The sequence below is a fragment of the Rousettus aegyptiacus genome, unplaced genomic scaffold (genome assembly GCF_014176215.1).
Source record: "Rousettus aegyptiacus isolate mRouAeg1 unplaced genomic scaffold, mRouAeg1.p scaffold_m13_p_1, whole genome shotgun sequence".
Taxonomy (NCBI): Eukaryota; Metazoa; Chordata; class Mammalia; order Chiroptera; family Pteropodidae; genus Rousettus; species Rousettus aegyptiacus.
This window is the reverse complement of record NW_023416284.1, coordinates 163,873,702-163,890,625: the sequence shown is the minus strand read 5'-3', so window position 1 is coordinate 163,890,625 and position 16,924 is coordinate 163,873,702. Positions and strand designations below refer to the sequence as shown.

The 16,924-nt window shown below is 37.0% G+C and overlaps 1 protein-coding gene across 2 annotated transcripts in view; it reads right to left on the bottom strand.

Annotated features, from left to right (window-relative positions):
• The window catches only part of PDE7B (phosphodiesterase 7B), a 276,538-nt gene that overhangs the window by 155,668 nt on the left and 103,946 nt on the right, over window positions 1-16,924 (bottom strand). The window lies entirely within an intron of this gene.

Here is a 16,924-nt window from a genome sequence, read left to right as displayed (position 1 = left end):
AATTTCCAGTCTATGAATAAAGCATAGAGTAGAGACTTGCCTAATGTCATTCAATTTATAAGGGCAGGATAGTTTAGAAAATAAGTTTTCTGACTTCATCTCCAGTGGTTTGTGTGTGTTCGTATATTTGTCGTTGTTGTTGTTTGTCATATGTGATAAATGTCCCTTGTATTAAGCAAGGAATGAAAAGATAGTATTAAAAAAGAAATAATCATGTATAATCCCCTGGCCATTGACTACTGTTAACATTTTTCTAGTCTTATCCTGATGCATATATTGTAAATATTATATATTATGCATATATAATAGTTGATAGGACATTATTTATACCATTTTGTATTCTTTTTTTCACTTATTATTGTGAGGAAAACAGTTATTCTTGTCATTAAAACTTCCTGCAAATGTAGTGTATAATGGCTGCATAATGCTTTGGCATATGCTTCTATGATAATTAAATTAATCCCTTCTCTATTCCCAGGCACGTAGATTGTTATTAAATTTTTAGGTCTCACAAATAATGCTGCAGAAACATTTCTATACAAAAATATTTTTCTGTATTTTACATTATTTTCTTAGGATTGATTTTTAGTAATGGAATTATAGAAAAAGAACAAATGTGTACATGTCCTCTCTACTATATGAACTCCTTTTTCAGCTTCTGGAAATTATCACACCACCAGTAAACAACAACAGACCAGCTCAGAAATAAAGTCACAGGCTTGAATGAATGCTAAGTTCCAGGCTCATTCTGGATTGGGCTGTTGAAGTGCCAGTTCAGAGAAATGGGTTCACCAACCTTAATGGTTGGGCACAGTAACCTATTTCCAAAGAACTGTAATTTAATGTGACTAATCCTCATAATACCCCTGTGCTCTAAGTGGGAATTGTTATTTTGCTGAGAAGGAAAAAGCCAAACAATATATTTACTGTACTCTGCCTTGGGTCTTTCAGATTTACTCACACAAGTGGTGTGCACACTGGGAAAGAACTAGGGTAAGTTGATGGATTTTTCTCCCTAGCATTGGATCAAAACAACCAGGCCAAGACAAAAGATTACAGTTGGGGTCAAATGGGTATATTTCTGCTGTTTAACATTCCACAATGAGACAGAGAATGAGTTAAAAAGAGAAGATAACACCTCTCTGCAACAAAGCTAGATTGTTTAAATGGGTTAAATCAGCAGAACGAAGTTACAAAACACTCTGTCATGTCCTATATTGATAAAAATCTGCACTTTTGTCTCTCATTTTCCTGCCCTTTGTAGTGGTACACAAATAATATGATATTTCTTTCTTAGCTTTTGGTAGTCTACATAATACATAATTTAAAAGAAATCTAAATATTTAAAATAGCTGTTTGCTGGATCATCGAGTAAATCAAGGGGTTTCTGAGTGAGAGTAATTTTTTACTCAAAGATATTTTTAACCTCAATAAGAGCCACTATCATTGCTTGATTTATTTGAATAAATAAATCTAGAAATTTAGAAAATTCAGTTAGAAAGGCATGGTTGTTTATAAATGAGGCAATTCTCATACCAAAATGTAAAGCCATGACTTTGAAAATTTCTATGCTATTATTCTGAACATATTTATTTAGGTTTGCATGAAATCTATGTCCTCTTGGATAGGTTCCTATATCTAAGCGTATAGCACCATCAGGTAGAGGTGTTTTTCCCAGTTAAAAGTGAACTTTAAATCTCTCTTTCTCTTTGTGTGTATGTGAGTATCCCTTTATTTAAAGAAAGCTGAGAAATTATGTGTTAATCAACAAGTAAATTGAAAACAATTTCTATATAACGGGCTCTTAAAGCAAATTTCTGGGTTTGTTTTAGCTCCCTTTTCACTAATTTTTATTTTTCATGTATCCTAATTATGACCCTGATAAATATGTCAAATAGAATATTTATTTTAACTCACTAAAATTGTTTTATAGTAAAAAGACTTTACATGTAACATATAAAGCCAAGGCTTTGAAACCAGGCTAGGCTGGTAAGATTGTCTTAGCAGAAAATATAAGTGCATTAGTCACCTTTAAGAACTTCATCACGGCGATCTTTTTCTAATATCAGGGAATAACTTTCTATTCTCCTCAGAAAAGACTGAATTTCTTTTTATACATGGCTTTCCTTTTCCACAGTTCACCCTTGAACTAGCTCACAAGCAGTGTCTTTTCTGGCTGATTAAGCAAGAGTTAGAAATTAGTTTTGACAAAAAACATACTATTTGTATCTCTTTCAGAAGTGAACCTTACAGAAGAATCTTTTAGAATCTATGAGACACATTTCTAGTGATACAAACTGCTTCTTTTTCCTGGATGTGTCAGAGAAAATATTCTGCTTTTGGATGAATTTTGATGGATGTGTACGAACTGAGTAGGTGTGGGTGTATGTGGGGGAGGGAGGAGTAAAGGAGAGGGTTCACATTCGGGAAGTGGAATGGGGTGGCCAGAGGATTTTGAGGCCTGAAGGACCTATGTTATCAAGGGCCTGGGTAGAAGAGCTACAAAACAGCATGAAGGAACTTGATCTGACTACAGGATACGAAATTTGGGGATGGGGCATGAAAAATCAGAATGGATAAGTCTCATTCTGAATGATCTTTGATTCTGGAGTAAGGAAGCTAGAACTGATTTGATGGCAATCGGCCACCAATATCTACTACTAATAAAACTACTGTTTTATGAAGATTGGTTAAAATAAGGAAAGAGTGAAAGTGACTCCTATGGCTCTGACCAACTTTGTTTTATATCCTTCCAACTGCTGATATATTCCACTTTCTTTTTTCTTTTTTGGTAACAGCATATGTTTAAATAGGAAATTTAATATATGCTGTCTAATACAATAATTCTATTATATTGAGTAGCATTCTCTACTTATTTAGTATGTGTTTTGTAGTTATGAAGAGATATTATATTATTTTTATTCTCAGCTAGGCCAAACCCATCATAGACCCTCAAGAAATGAAATAATTCTTTCATTCTTGAAAAAAATGAAATAAATGAGATTTTTTACCCTTCTAATATAACAAAGGCAAGTTCTTAACTTGATTTTGGTGTATTGTAGATTCATTCATACCTGTGACTTTTACAAATTGTGAAGAGTTTTCAGTTGGTTTTGAGTAACGATGGTTTTCTGAGTATGAATCTATTTAGACATGTGCTTAGCTGTGAAAGATTAATTAATAATTATATAGCCCCTTAATTATATTTACCCCAGGTAGGATGGGGTAAATATATCTTTGCTGAAATAGAAACTTCAGATCAAATTATATTTTCCACCCTGTAAAGGGGCATCATCTAATTTTTTCCTCTAGTAATGTAACTTTGAATAACATAATCACCTCATTTTTATATAAAATGCATTATTTATTACTAACTCATCCACTTTACGAAATTTATTTACTCTTAAGTGTTTTTTTTGATGGGACTCAAACACATGCAAACACACATGCAATCAGATTTAATACCAGGAGAGGAAATTTTAACTATTGGTATAATTCCTAGGAGTTTCCTTATGTAGGAGATTATTAAGGGAAGGGGTAGTTTAAGGACAGACCCTAGGTCCCTTGTAGATTTCTAGAAGTTGTTTTTCAGCCTGCCGTTTATTACTTTGCTTACCCAAGTTAATTATAGCACTCCTCCTGTGTCTATATGGATAGACCCAAGTTTTTATAAGGGCTGGTCCATGCACACTTGACTGGGAAAGGAAAGAAAGCATCCTTTTTATTACCACCAGAGCTTGTCTTGTAAGAGATAGGAAACTCAAAGTTAAACTTGAAATCTGCACCTCCACATTGGTCACTTTGTTAATCTGCCCAAATTTTGAGGTTCAATCTGCCTTAATGCGCACCATTAATTCAGCCCATCAGTTAACCATAAGCCCTTTAATAATAGCCCACAGGAATTCCCTGGTAGACACAACTTTCTGGCCTGTTTGGAAATTATACAAGGCCTCCACATAGAATCGGTAGGGACTGTCAACAGACATGCTCTTTTTACTTAGTTTGAGGAAGAAAAAAGACTGCTTCTATGTGTTTATAACAGTCTTGCTTCCATTTCAGCTATATCAGTGAATCTCAATCCTGGCTGCAAATTAGTCACCCAGGGAACTTTCAAAAATATGAAATGCTTAAGCCTCATCTTAGATTCATAGAGAGTGAAGCTAATGCATCTGAGTTTTTGAAAATCTCCCCAGGAATATAAAGGTTAGCCAGGATTGAAAATTGCTAAATATGGAGCCAAGAAGATACATTCCTCTGACAGAGGACGTAGGTGATACTTTCAACTTTACAGTGGTGGGCTGAGATGTTGACTAGGACTAGACTTTTATGCCTACCTTTAGAGTCAGAAAGAGGTTTGTTTTCACCTACCTCCAGCCAAAAGTCAACCTATCAAAGAGCTCTTTCCTTTCTTTTTATGCTGTCTAATAAAATGTAACCTGGCCCAATGTAGCATAAGTTAACCAGAGGGAGGGCTTGGAGATCAGCTCATGATGACAATGGAAGAGATAACTGAGCACCGGTCACTGGAACATTCAGACCAATAATTGGTTTCATAACTCATTGTGTGACATTGGGAAAATCATTGAACCTTCCTAGACCCCGTTTTTTGCAGGTAAGTAAATAAGAGATAATAACCCCATGTTTACTTCTCAGGGCTATTGGGAACATCACATGACACAGTACTTGAAAGCACTTTTAAAACTTTAAAGTTTCACACTTCAAAGAAGTTATTATTCCCACTCTTACAATTGAGTTATTTCAAAGTGTCTTAAATGTGTTATTACCATGGACCAAACACTGGAACATAATATTTTAATATTTGTTGATGAAACATAAATAGATATGTAGCTCATATTTTGTATCATATTTTCTTTTATCTGTTATCATTTATCCTGATAGTAAAATGTCCACAATATCTAACTACAGGGAACAATTAAGTAAAAAGAAAAGCTACTTTGTTTATTCTAAAGTTTCAAAGCTAGAATAGAGAAAACTTAAAGCATTATCACAAATGTTATTAAATTTTATTGCCCATGACTATGTGTTAGGTATCATGCGGTACAAGCTTAATTTGAACTTTAAGAAATTACAAACTAAAAATAATCTGAAGTGCGCAAATAAATGATACATATTTGAAACCTAAAATGGACCAAAATTGTCACCTAAAATAGAGAACTTATGTAGTGAAATTGTTCTAAGAGAGTGCTATGGTAAAAAATTCTAGACTAAAATATGTGAGAAAAAAAATAGAGAGGCAACCACTTTCAATCTTTGCTTTGATTTATCATAGTAGTGATGAAGATGGATGAACTATGAATCACAGTGACACTTTGATTAACAAATTCTTTGGCAGGGAAGCTCTTTAGTGAATTAAACAGCAAAACCCCAAACAAACTAAAAATCCTCAAGAATCACATGAAACAGAATAGTTTGATTTTGTAACTAAAGGGAAAAAATTCTACATGAGCATCTTCTCAATAAATATGCATGATGAAGATAACTCAAAGCATGTAAAGTCTTGAGAGTTCACAGCCTCTTTTTTCTTACAGCTCCCTGATCACTCCCAGCATTGGAACCCCTCTCTTTCTGCCTTCACACTTAGAAAATGACTTGTTGTGCATGACTAAAAAGTATTCACAAAAAAAATATCACCTCAACCAATAGCTATTTAATCTATTATTATAACACATTATTAGTATATTGTTAATATATTAATATAACAATATTAATCTAATTGTGGATCCAAAGGCTTTTCTATTAGTTGAAGCTATTTTTTAGGCACCAACAAGCAGGAACTGAGTAGTCACTTGAGGACAATTTGCTTGCATTAGTGGATGTGAGTGTAGGAAGCTGGAGAATAGGGCTTAGGAAGAAGAGAAGAGTCAAAAAACAACCCTTAGTTTCTTCATGTCTAACCTCAACTCCTGGCCAGCTGAATGCCATTGCCCAGGTTGTAGGAGGCTTTGTCTTAGAGCTGTTTGGAGGAGAGGGAAACAGGGCCTCTAAAGCACTCACTATTGGAATTCAAGAGAACCCAAACTCATGGTTCTCAAGATTTCTGGACCATAACTCCAAAGTTTCTAATTTATAGGTTCTGCCTTGGGCCAGAGAACTCATATTTCTAACAAATTCTCAAGTGATGCTGAAGGAAAACATGTTGAGAACCACTGCTTTAAGTTTTCTTTCTGTGACTAAGTCTTGTCTTCTATTTTATCAATGAATTACCTGGGATCCAGGATATAAATGATGCCAAAGACCCCGATGAAAATCTAGGGTTCCTAAATCCCAAGTCAGTACTTTTTTCCCACTGAATTCTCTACCACTGTATACTGAAACCATACATTCCATTCTTCCACTTCAAAATATCCAAATATACATCTTTTGTTTCAATTTTTTTTCCTACAGGGACCACAATCTGCAACAATGCACTCCCTATATAATCCATATTACCCACACTTTTGCTTTACCCAACTTTTGTTTCTGACCTACAAGAGTTCCATTGAAGCAAACTTTCTATTAATGAAATCTATTAGTAAATCTTCCCCCAATTCTAAAACCTTACTAACTGAACTTTTTAGAAGAGGCATAACTAATATTCAAGTCTAATTTGAATTTCGTGTCTTCTTAAACATTTGTTGCTATTACAATAAAACAGCAAACGGGAGGAAGGAAACAGAAAGAAACCAGAGGCCCTGGATGATGCATCAAGCAGATAGATGGCTCTTGAAAAACCACCATGGATCATTGTACTTGAAGCAACTGTCCAGTATGAATTTGATTGACATATTTTCATATTTCTCATCAGTTGAATCATTAGCTCTCTGAAAATAATTTTTCATTAATTTGATAAATTTCGATTGAAGACCTCCTGGTAGCAGGCACTGGAATATATTGGTGGATAAAATGGACACTTTGCTGCCTTTATTATTTCACATTTTAGTGAGTTTAGTCGATTGTTGGAACCACATGTATTTTGCCAAGTTTTTCTAATTGAGATCTGTTAGATTGGTTGGATTTTCAATTGGTTTCCTTAGTAATGGCAGGTAACTGACAAGGCAGACCAATTCTATTTTAGATTAACTGAGATTAATTTTTCTTGCAACAGGCTTAGTAACTATTTACTAAGCCATAGACATCCATCGGTCTGTTCTTTCCATAGAAAATACATAGTCGATGAAACAGACAAAATTTATACACTTAAAATAAAGCAACGAGGACAACAAAACTCTTATGATTCATTTAAGATGAGGTTTTCTTTTCTGAAAGAAGCTTCTTGAAAAAAGTGACACTGATACTTAAAGGAAGTTGAGAAAAAGTAAGCAGGGAAAGAATCATAATTGTAAAGTTCTCATTCCTATGTTCTTTAGATCTGGCAAAGGGAGCTGTCCAGGATATATTTAGCATCAAAATGTGAATGGAGTACCTGTAATATCTTACTGTGAGCTATTAAGTTAGGTTACTCACGCCGAAAACATAACCATATTTTAATTTTTTAACCACTAGACTGTTCCTGTTCGTTAGTTCCCAGTTTATAAAAATTTTGCTTGGCTAGGTAGCTATTAAACTTTTCTAAATGTTTTTCTTTAAATAAACAATTTGAATAAGTTGCAACATTCAGGAAGAACATTTTTTTATTGTTGTTTAGATTTTTTCACACGATGTGCTCAGAGGAGGATGCTAAAAGAAAAATATCATTTCTTCAGTTACTGAAATTACTCTCATTTCAAAGATACTATGGTAAACAAGGCAGCTCACTATGCCATCGACCAGCTTTACAGCAAATACCCAGAAAGGCTAGGTTTGTATTCTTTACAGATTCAGTGATGTGAAAGCTCCAGCGAATACAAGCAGACACTGAACAGAGCTTTGATTCTAGGGTCTCTGGTGAGCAGTACGGGTACTGTCTATAAAATACAGGGCTGAGATTGCTGCTAGAGGAGGAATTGCATTATAATTGGATCCCAGGAGTTTTATTAACAGTGGGATGGGAGGGGAGTTGAGAGCATCATCTGGGTGCCTGAGCAACGAGTCATGCAAACACCTGACTATATGGGATCCACAGACGGAAAAACTGTTCTCAAGGGCTCCGTGGCCCCTATATGGTGGCACCATGATCAGGACTATTAAAGCGAATGCTTCTCTAAGCCGTAAACTTGCTGGTGCATCAAGGAAGGTTCCAGTTTCTCTGAATATAAAATGCTTGAAAGTAAGCCAGGCTTGAGCCAGCTAGAAGATTCTATTTTTCCTACATTCCAAATCCTTCCAGGGAAGACTCCAAACTATGTTTGTCTGTCTTATCTTTTGTGTATATGCAAGAAATATGATTAGGTGAACTAAAGTTGTCCCCAGCAGCTGTAGTTTTGATTTTAATGCAATAACTTTACCAAAGTGGAGTCTATGTCCAAAGAAATTGTTCCCTTTTAGGATGAGAAAGATAATCTTTGGACTAATCCTCCTGCTCCTTCTCAGACCCCCTTTCCTATCCATTTTTCATTTCTTCGCATATCTAAAAAAAAAAAAAAAGTAGAAAACTTTGGACCCCCAGAGAAATGCCATTTCTGAGATAGTGATCTCACCCTATCCAAGCACAGAAATCTACCATGTAGGAGGCTTTGGAGTTCCCAACAGCTCGTGTCAGTTCAGCTAGGAAACTGTAGCTTAAAAGGGGAAACCAGGCTATATGGAGGGTTTTGTTATTTTTCCAGTGGGGTTTACTCTGAATTTGTGGAAAATACAGTAGCCTGACACTCTCTTTTCTTTAACGAATAGTCATGGAGAGAGAGAGGAATGCGAATAATCAGAGTGTAAAGTCTGGTGCTCAAACAGGGTTAGCCTGGAAGCAAAAAGGTTGACAGAAGGGGTGGTGGTGGCCAGTTTGCTTATGTAAGGGTTGGCTTTTGTTCCATTACTTCTATGGGGATGGCAATGATTCTAGAAAGTTCTCCAAAGCTCCTCCTATCCTCCTTCCTTCCTATGTAACCTTTGCACTGTGTTTGTTGCTGTTCTCTTTACCTTGAGACTGGTGAACATTGAGTAGAGCTGGGCAGGTGGGATTGGAGATGAGCAGTCACCAAGTGCAATCTATGTATACATCACTCACATCATCTCAGTATATCCTCACAGCAACTTTCTACAATTGCAGGTGAGGAACCCTGCATGTTACAAGTAAAGAACTTTTGTTATCAGAATTCAAGTTCAGGCCTGTTTCCAGAGCCCAGGTTTATAACTACCACAATAAGGAATCATCTTTACTCTTTTCATTTTTCTCATGTTAAATCCCAGCTGAAATATTATTTTCTATATGAAAATTAAGTATTTGTTTTTAGCCTAGAATAGTCCTGGATTGGATCAGTATAAATCCCACTGCATACCATGTGGGATTCTGCTGGTCAGTCATCTTTTTGACTCCTTCAAATGGTAAATTAATATAAACATTTGTCAATCAATTTCTGTAATTAGGAGAATTAACTGCTCAAACTGAAAATGTCTTTATCTCTCAGATTAGATGAAAATATTTTTAAAGATTAATAGAAATATGGTCTGAGAGTTCTAAGTTAGAAGTAACCAGGAGCTATCATCCCTGAATGTGCTAGCATCTGAATAACATTAGCTTTTTTTTTTTTTTTTTTTTTTTTTTTTTTTAGTTGGGAGGCTACAGTTTACTTCCAGGTCCTCTGATGAATAACCTTGACCTTGATGTCCTAGGCAGGGAGTCCAATATGCGTCACTCCTTACCTCAAGCTGACTGTTTTATCAACAACCCTGGCTGATGAAAAATCTTCCTGCAATTGTTGTATTCTTACTCAAAGCATGCCTCTTTCACCCATTCCAGCTGGTCTAATAGGTGGATGAAAGAACAGCCAAAAACACACTGCGGGAGCATTTGGTTCTGAAGAAAAATACACCAAACTTATTTGTTTCATTTCTTATTTCTTCGGAATTTGTAGTATATTGAGGGAGTCTATTTTGCAAGAGGTTACTTACTAATGATGACAGTAAATGTTCCTGGCCTGGTGTGCAAGCACACACTTATGAGAAATGAAGAAACCTGAGTAAACATAGAGCCTTGCTGGCAGCAGCTAACATCTTCCATGATTTTCAGGCCCCTGGGTGCAAGAGGCAACAGACACTTATAACATTTTGCAATGGATTTATATAGAAAATCAGTACCCTTTTATCTTTAGGAGTCAATAAAATCTTACAAAGTCTGCAGAGAATCTCTTGCTTGGGAAGACAGAAAAATGCCTGTAGGATATTTGGGAAGTATTTTTATTAAAATGCTCAGAGATGAGACAGGGGGGAAAAAAGTAGTTTCTATTTAGAAAACTTTAGTACCATGACCCACTTACCTATGTTTGGAATTAAAAACAAAAACAAAAACAAAAGCAAAGCTCTTTTACAGGTTAAGACAAAATCAGTAATTGGTTAGGACACTTCTTGAAGCCTGCGCTAAGATTTCAAGTGCACAGCATTGCCACTCTTTGCTCTTCTATAATGTAGGTTGTTTCCTTATGAAAACGTTCAACTAATATTATGCACTTAAAAATGTAATGTTGAATGTAGAAGATTGATTCTACATAAATTACCCGGATAATTTTCGCTGGGACGTAGCCAGATCTCATTGGCCACCACCACCAGTTCAGAAGCCAGTTCAGACCACCATATGTATTGCTGAGCCAGCAATAGCCCAGCATGCAATCAGAATCCATAGCTTCTGTAGACTCCAACTGAAGTTCATGCACTTTTAATTCTAATATTTTAAGACAATGGATAGCGCTGTGCCTATTCTGTCTTAAATTTATTCTCTATCTATTTGCCACAGTGATGGAAATTCCTCCGTAGATATTCATTCCTTTGGACATGTAGGATATTTTCTTAAATCATGTTTTTTTTTTTTTTGATTCAATGAATACTTGCCAATTGAACTATCATTGATGATGTGGATTTGCTCATCAGATCACTCTTTTTCCCACAAAAACTAGCTGAGAACAAACACTTAGGGATTAGGAATTTTGATAAGGTTAGTTGTTAGAGGAGTGGGAGAAAAAAATGTGCAAAGGACATGTATCTTCTTAGAGAACAAGTATACCTGAATAGACCTCACTCCATGACGAGAAGCGATGAGCCTTCAGGGGCCAGAAGAAGGGCATGTAAAGGTATGTGCTACATTTTGTATAGAAAAAAATGGCCTCACTGTATCGAACACTACTCCATCCTATTTTCTATAACTTTTGACATGATTCACTGATCAACAGCTGTAGTGTCACCAGGGAGCTTGTTAAAAATGTGACATCTCAGGCCCCATCCCAGATTTAATCATAATTTACATTTAAACAAGATGGATAGCCATGCAATTCATATGCACATTGAGGTTTGAGAAGCACAGGTCTCTAAGACTGGATTCCTCTGTGTCATGGTTTAATTAGTGAACCACCCCCTAAAAACTCCTGATTGGACATGAGATGTACATTGGATCCAAGTTGGGCCAATCAGATTCTCTCTTATATTTGTAAGTTAAGATAGGAAGAAGAGAGAGAGGGGGAGAGGGAAAGAAGAAAAGGGGCAGAATGAGGGAGGGACGGAGAGTGGACCCCAGAGTCAGAGAGAGCATGTCTATGGTTAAAAAAAAATAATAATAAAACTGGTGTTCAGAGAAGTAGACACAAGTTCTCTAGTTCCTACTACCAGTTCCTACCCAAGTCTGGACAAGAGGTTTACTAAACCCAAGTTCTACAAAGTACCCTTGAGTCCTTATAATAACCTCTCCTTACTTTGTCCTTAAGCCAGTTTGGCATTATGTTTGATATCTTGCAGCAAGAGTCCTAACAAAGAATAGTGGAATGAGTCTGAGTTGGATCTAGAAAGGGAAGGCAGGTAGTGGCCAAAATATAGCTACAGGTTTGCCTGATTTAGACCAGGTAGGCACAAGTGATGATATACTCATTATGTGTGAATGATCCACAGGCCTTCCGACCTAATGAACTGAAGCACTGTTCTCAGTCTTTTGGAGTGCATTTTGATGCTAGTCTCTTGCAATCCCACTTTAAATTGGGAGTACTTGGGAGATGGGCATCTGTGTTGGCTGGTGCTTTTTATATTACCAGCACTTTGCCTTTTCTTTTTCCCTTTCCTACCTCATCCTATTCACTGCTCCTGTTCTTGGCCTCACCAGCTCTTAGTGATAATAAATTGGTCTCTGTTCCACCTTGTCCCAATGAGAGATAAGTCTGTCAGTTTAGAAGACCCATCTCTATTTCTGTCTAGGGACTGGGAGATACTCTGCTGTTACTCTCTCTGTAGTGAGTCAAGAGAGGTCATAACCTTTAGGGTCTGTGTGAGGGAGAGATAGTATCCTTAAAGCCAAGAGAAGCTAGCCTGTTTGATTAGATTTCTTCTTGAGTATTTGATCTTTGGGTCTGTTCAAGTTTTCTTGGTGGACCTGGAGCCCACTATCTGAATCTGAGCAGATGGCAAATGGATCTTGGCCCCACATCAAATTCCTTCAAGCCCATTTCTTGGAAGCCCAGTAATGTGTCCACCCATCTTCACATGAGTAGGGCTGGATCTCCAGATTTATGATCCCATAGGTATTACTGATGCTATGAGCCTCCCAGAAGTCCCTCTTCCAAACTCTAGAGTGCTCATTTGCTCCAATTGGTTGGCTATTGCCACTGGATTAACAAGAAGCATAATGACTCTATCTTTTTTGACCAGATGTTGTAGACTGTTAGCTTCTTGCTATCAGGAGCCTGTCCTTCTGTCCTAGCTTGTCTCAGACTACCATTTTGCTGATCTACCATAATATTGGTAGTTGTGACAAGTTGACCTTGAAGTATCTTATAATACTTAGATTTCAGAGGACAGATTTCTTTTTCACCATATCTGGATATACTCATAGAGGTCTGTGCTAAGTAAAGTTACCAATGCCTATTATCTAGTGCTTAGATGTGGGGACTTCTAGGTAATGAATGGGTAAGAGTATGTGAGTTCAGGACCTGATATAGCCTGTGTGAACACCAGCAAGAAGTCCAAACCAATGGAATATCAAGGCCGATATCTCCAAAATCATTACCATATTATTTGGATATTACAGACTATCTGGGGATCATAAAAACGTTGACTGCCAAAGCAAAACACAATAAAACAAAACAAAAGACAAAAACAACAACAATAAAAAAAAGTTTTTTGCATCAAAAATAGAGAAAATAGCCCTAGGATGGAACTCCAGGTAAAAAAATCACACAGGACCTCTGAAACATTTCTTGGCATTTGCTGCTGTTTAAAAGATGAATGAGGAGATCTTCCCCATTTCACTATTTAAGCTCTCTGGATGCCTTTCCAGAGAGAGGTATAATACATACATTCTAGAGAACTGAAAAAAAGAATGAAAAGCTGTCCTGCATCTTCCTTGAGCTCTGTTGTTCTTGCTTCCTCTCTGCCCTGCAAATTGGTGTCTTATCACTGCAGTGTATCCCTGGGGAGAGGTGTGGAACAAAGCTCCCAGAAGTGGCCACTGGGGAAACACTAAAATTGGCTCCCTAGGGCCATTATGAGAGATGAGAGTTTACTGTGACGACTAAAGGACCCTCATAGCTCCCTCTGCTCCCTCTTCAACCCACAGTGGCCCAGGAAAGCGAAAGTTGAACTGTGGAAATTACTAGTTGAAGAATAAAGAATAAAAGTTTGGAAGAAATTCATTATAAGTTTAATCATTGTTGATAAAAATCACCCTAAGGGATTACACAGTTCCCTGCCTTCTGCCAGTGTATCAAACTCATTTTTAACTACTTTGGTTTTCTATGATCTAATATATTGACTTTTTTCAGGGTCTCACTAAAAAATAGATTTCTCTGGTATCTGCTGAGGTCTGAATATTGGAATATTACCATTTCTGGCTTCCCTCAGCCTTGCTTTTCTGTAAGGAATCTTCATATAAGGGTTCCCAAAGTTATCAAATCCTTCTTTCTGTTGTTATTCATTCCTTGGCCTGGCTGGAGACATCCTTTGTAGCTCACTGTAGGTAGGTCTAACTCAGGTCCATCCCTAACCCTCCTGGTCCTGGCCATGGTGCCGTATTTGGTAGCCCCATTGGGAATTATGTCTGTTCTCATAATTTAGTTGTTCTCTCTCCTCATAGCTCTCAAATCTATAATTTTTAGTCTTGCATCTCATTTGAAATCTACCTTATATCTTCTAAGCTGTTTTAATTAGGAAGTCATGCTATTCCCTTGAACCCAGTACACTGAATGTAGAGACCTCTTCTTCACTCTGCTTACTCCTTGTCTCATGAGAGGCACCATAGTGATCTGTAAGGCATGTGAACACTGTAAGCTCTCTTTCCTTATAGAAATTTTAAAATGCATGCATTTTTTTTTTTTTTTTTTTTTGTCTGAGATGGTGTTACACATGGACCTATCCAAAGTCAGGAGAGAAGGGACTAGATTTCAGAGTGTGAGCTCTTCCTTGAAGGGCCTACTTTCACTTTCCCTGAAGCTCATACCTTTCCCTGTAGAGGGGAGGTGCTGCTTGTAACATCCCTCTGGGTGTGAGAGGGCAGAGAGGAAAAGCTGATTAGGGGAGTGAGGTAGGAACATTTTGCCACATCTCTCTTCCCTACTGAGGTTGCAAAATGGTAGTCTAGTGAATTTGGCTGCATTGTTTTTAAAAGAAAGGAAAATTATATTAGCTGCCAACATTTACAAAGCCGAATATTTACACAGAAAACTGAATTTCCATATTTTCTTGGAAAAATTATAGAGTTGGCTACATGGAGCTCGCATTCCGTCATGGCATCGTGTAGCTGGAGCTGAGCAGTAGCTTCACGCGTTAAGTGGAGCTCTGCTCAGCAGGCCACCCCTGTGTCTTGTATTGAATGCAGTCAGCTGCCTGGCTCCTGGGGGCATCTGAGTGTGTGATCTCAAGGAGAATTCCTGGAGAGGGACCTTTGGAGGTTTGCGAATTCATTCATAGAATCACCAGCACCATATTTTGGAAACAATGAGAACTTGACGTATGCTTTATCGAATTGATGTGATTCTGAAAATTCGGACTGGAAGAGGTTATACCAGGAGGACTCTAGACTTGCATGATGACAGTGATTGTATAGCTGTAAAGATAGCTATCAACCTTGATTTAGTTCAAGTACTAGAAGCGTCTGTCGCATATTCCTGACATATTAAGAATACACTTTCTGGGATTTAGGTGCCTAGTCATTTTATCAGGTGTGCCATTAAGAAATGATACATACTTCACAGTCACCCAGCCTGCAAAGGAGAACCAGAAATTACATATATAATGCTGACTGTTTCCCTGTTTGCTCAGTATGAGCCGTCTAGGGAGAAATAATCTGCTTTCTTTTCTTTCACCTTAACCTGCTACATTAATAATATTTCACCTTTGAATATAAATCACTAAAATCTTCAGCCATAATTACTTGGCATCTCAGGGTCAGTGTCTCAGGGAACAGAGCAAACATCCATAAAATAAAATAAGAAAAGTCTAGTATTTCGAAGATAAAAGGGAAAAAATACACATACACAAACCCACAAACACATACATATTTGGTAAAATTTGAATGAGAGAAAACTGATAGCATTTAAAATATTGTAGGGTTATTTTGAAAACTAATGAAATAATTCATGGAAAGCACATAATACAGTCTGGTAACGAAAAGTGTCCAGTAAATATTAGCTATTAGTTATAGGTAATCAATTACTAGTGGATGGCAGACAATTAGCTTTGCTCTAGGTATCTGAAAATAATGTATTTTGAACACTATATTATTACGATGTTAGGGGTGAATTAGTCTTATCCATTGGTTAGTGTCACTCTCCAGTTTGTAATTTCAGAGTCTCAGCAAGGAGTCCAAGGTCCCCTTGGACATGGAAACTGAATGGTCTTCCTGCTCCTACTAGGGGAGCACAAATGGCCAGGACAACATAAATAGCTGGTGGGGCCTCAGTTTGGCATTTACTCAGCACGAGGCAACTAATAAAACATTAATTATTGCAGAAGATTAAAAAACAATATTAAATGGTTAAAATAAGCCCCAAGGCTTTTAGGGGGTGGGTGGAGGATCGTTCTAAAGACAATTTCTGCCTCTTCCTCTCCCCATATGCACTCCCATCCCACTGAAACTCTGCCAAGAACATCATACCGTCATCTATATGCCTTAGGTTTCCCTTCAATTTAGTCCTTCACCAATGTTCAAAACAAAACCTCTTGGTTTATTTCAATGAGCTGCACGAGTTGATGCAACCACTGAGTACTGATTTATAGCACAGACACTGGAATTATTATATAAAAAACATTTCTGCAAAAAATACTTCCCATCCAAACAGTTCTGAGAAACATAATGTGATTTTTTGTTTTGTTTTTTAGGGGGGGTGGGTGGATTAACAAATAAACACACTGACTTCAAAGATTTCCATCTTGTTTTCATACAACCTAAATGAGATTAGATGACTTGTGATTTATGCTACCACAATCTTCCGTTGCTTCCCACTTTAAATAAAAATATGGTTATAATTAAAATCACATGAACTTGGATATTTTAGCTTTTAGAAAATAAGATGGATGACTTGATGGTTGCCAAGAGAGACTCTCGAGCATCCTTGTAACATCAAAGCACAGGGCCCTTGGGTTGCAGGTCTGGGGTGTGATTATGTCCATTCACTATGGCATTCTAGCACATTCTCTATTAGGGCGGAAACAATAACAACAGCAGCAACAAAACAACCTCCACAACTAACACTTACATAACGTTTTGTGCTTTATGAACTACTTTCACTTGTATTTTTATTTTATTTGGACCTCACAGCAGCCTGGTGGGTTAGTTGCCATGGATACTCTTATTTCCATTTTTGGTGAGGAAACTAAGGCTCAGAGAGTTGAAGGGACTTGCTCAACATCATGCAACTAATAA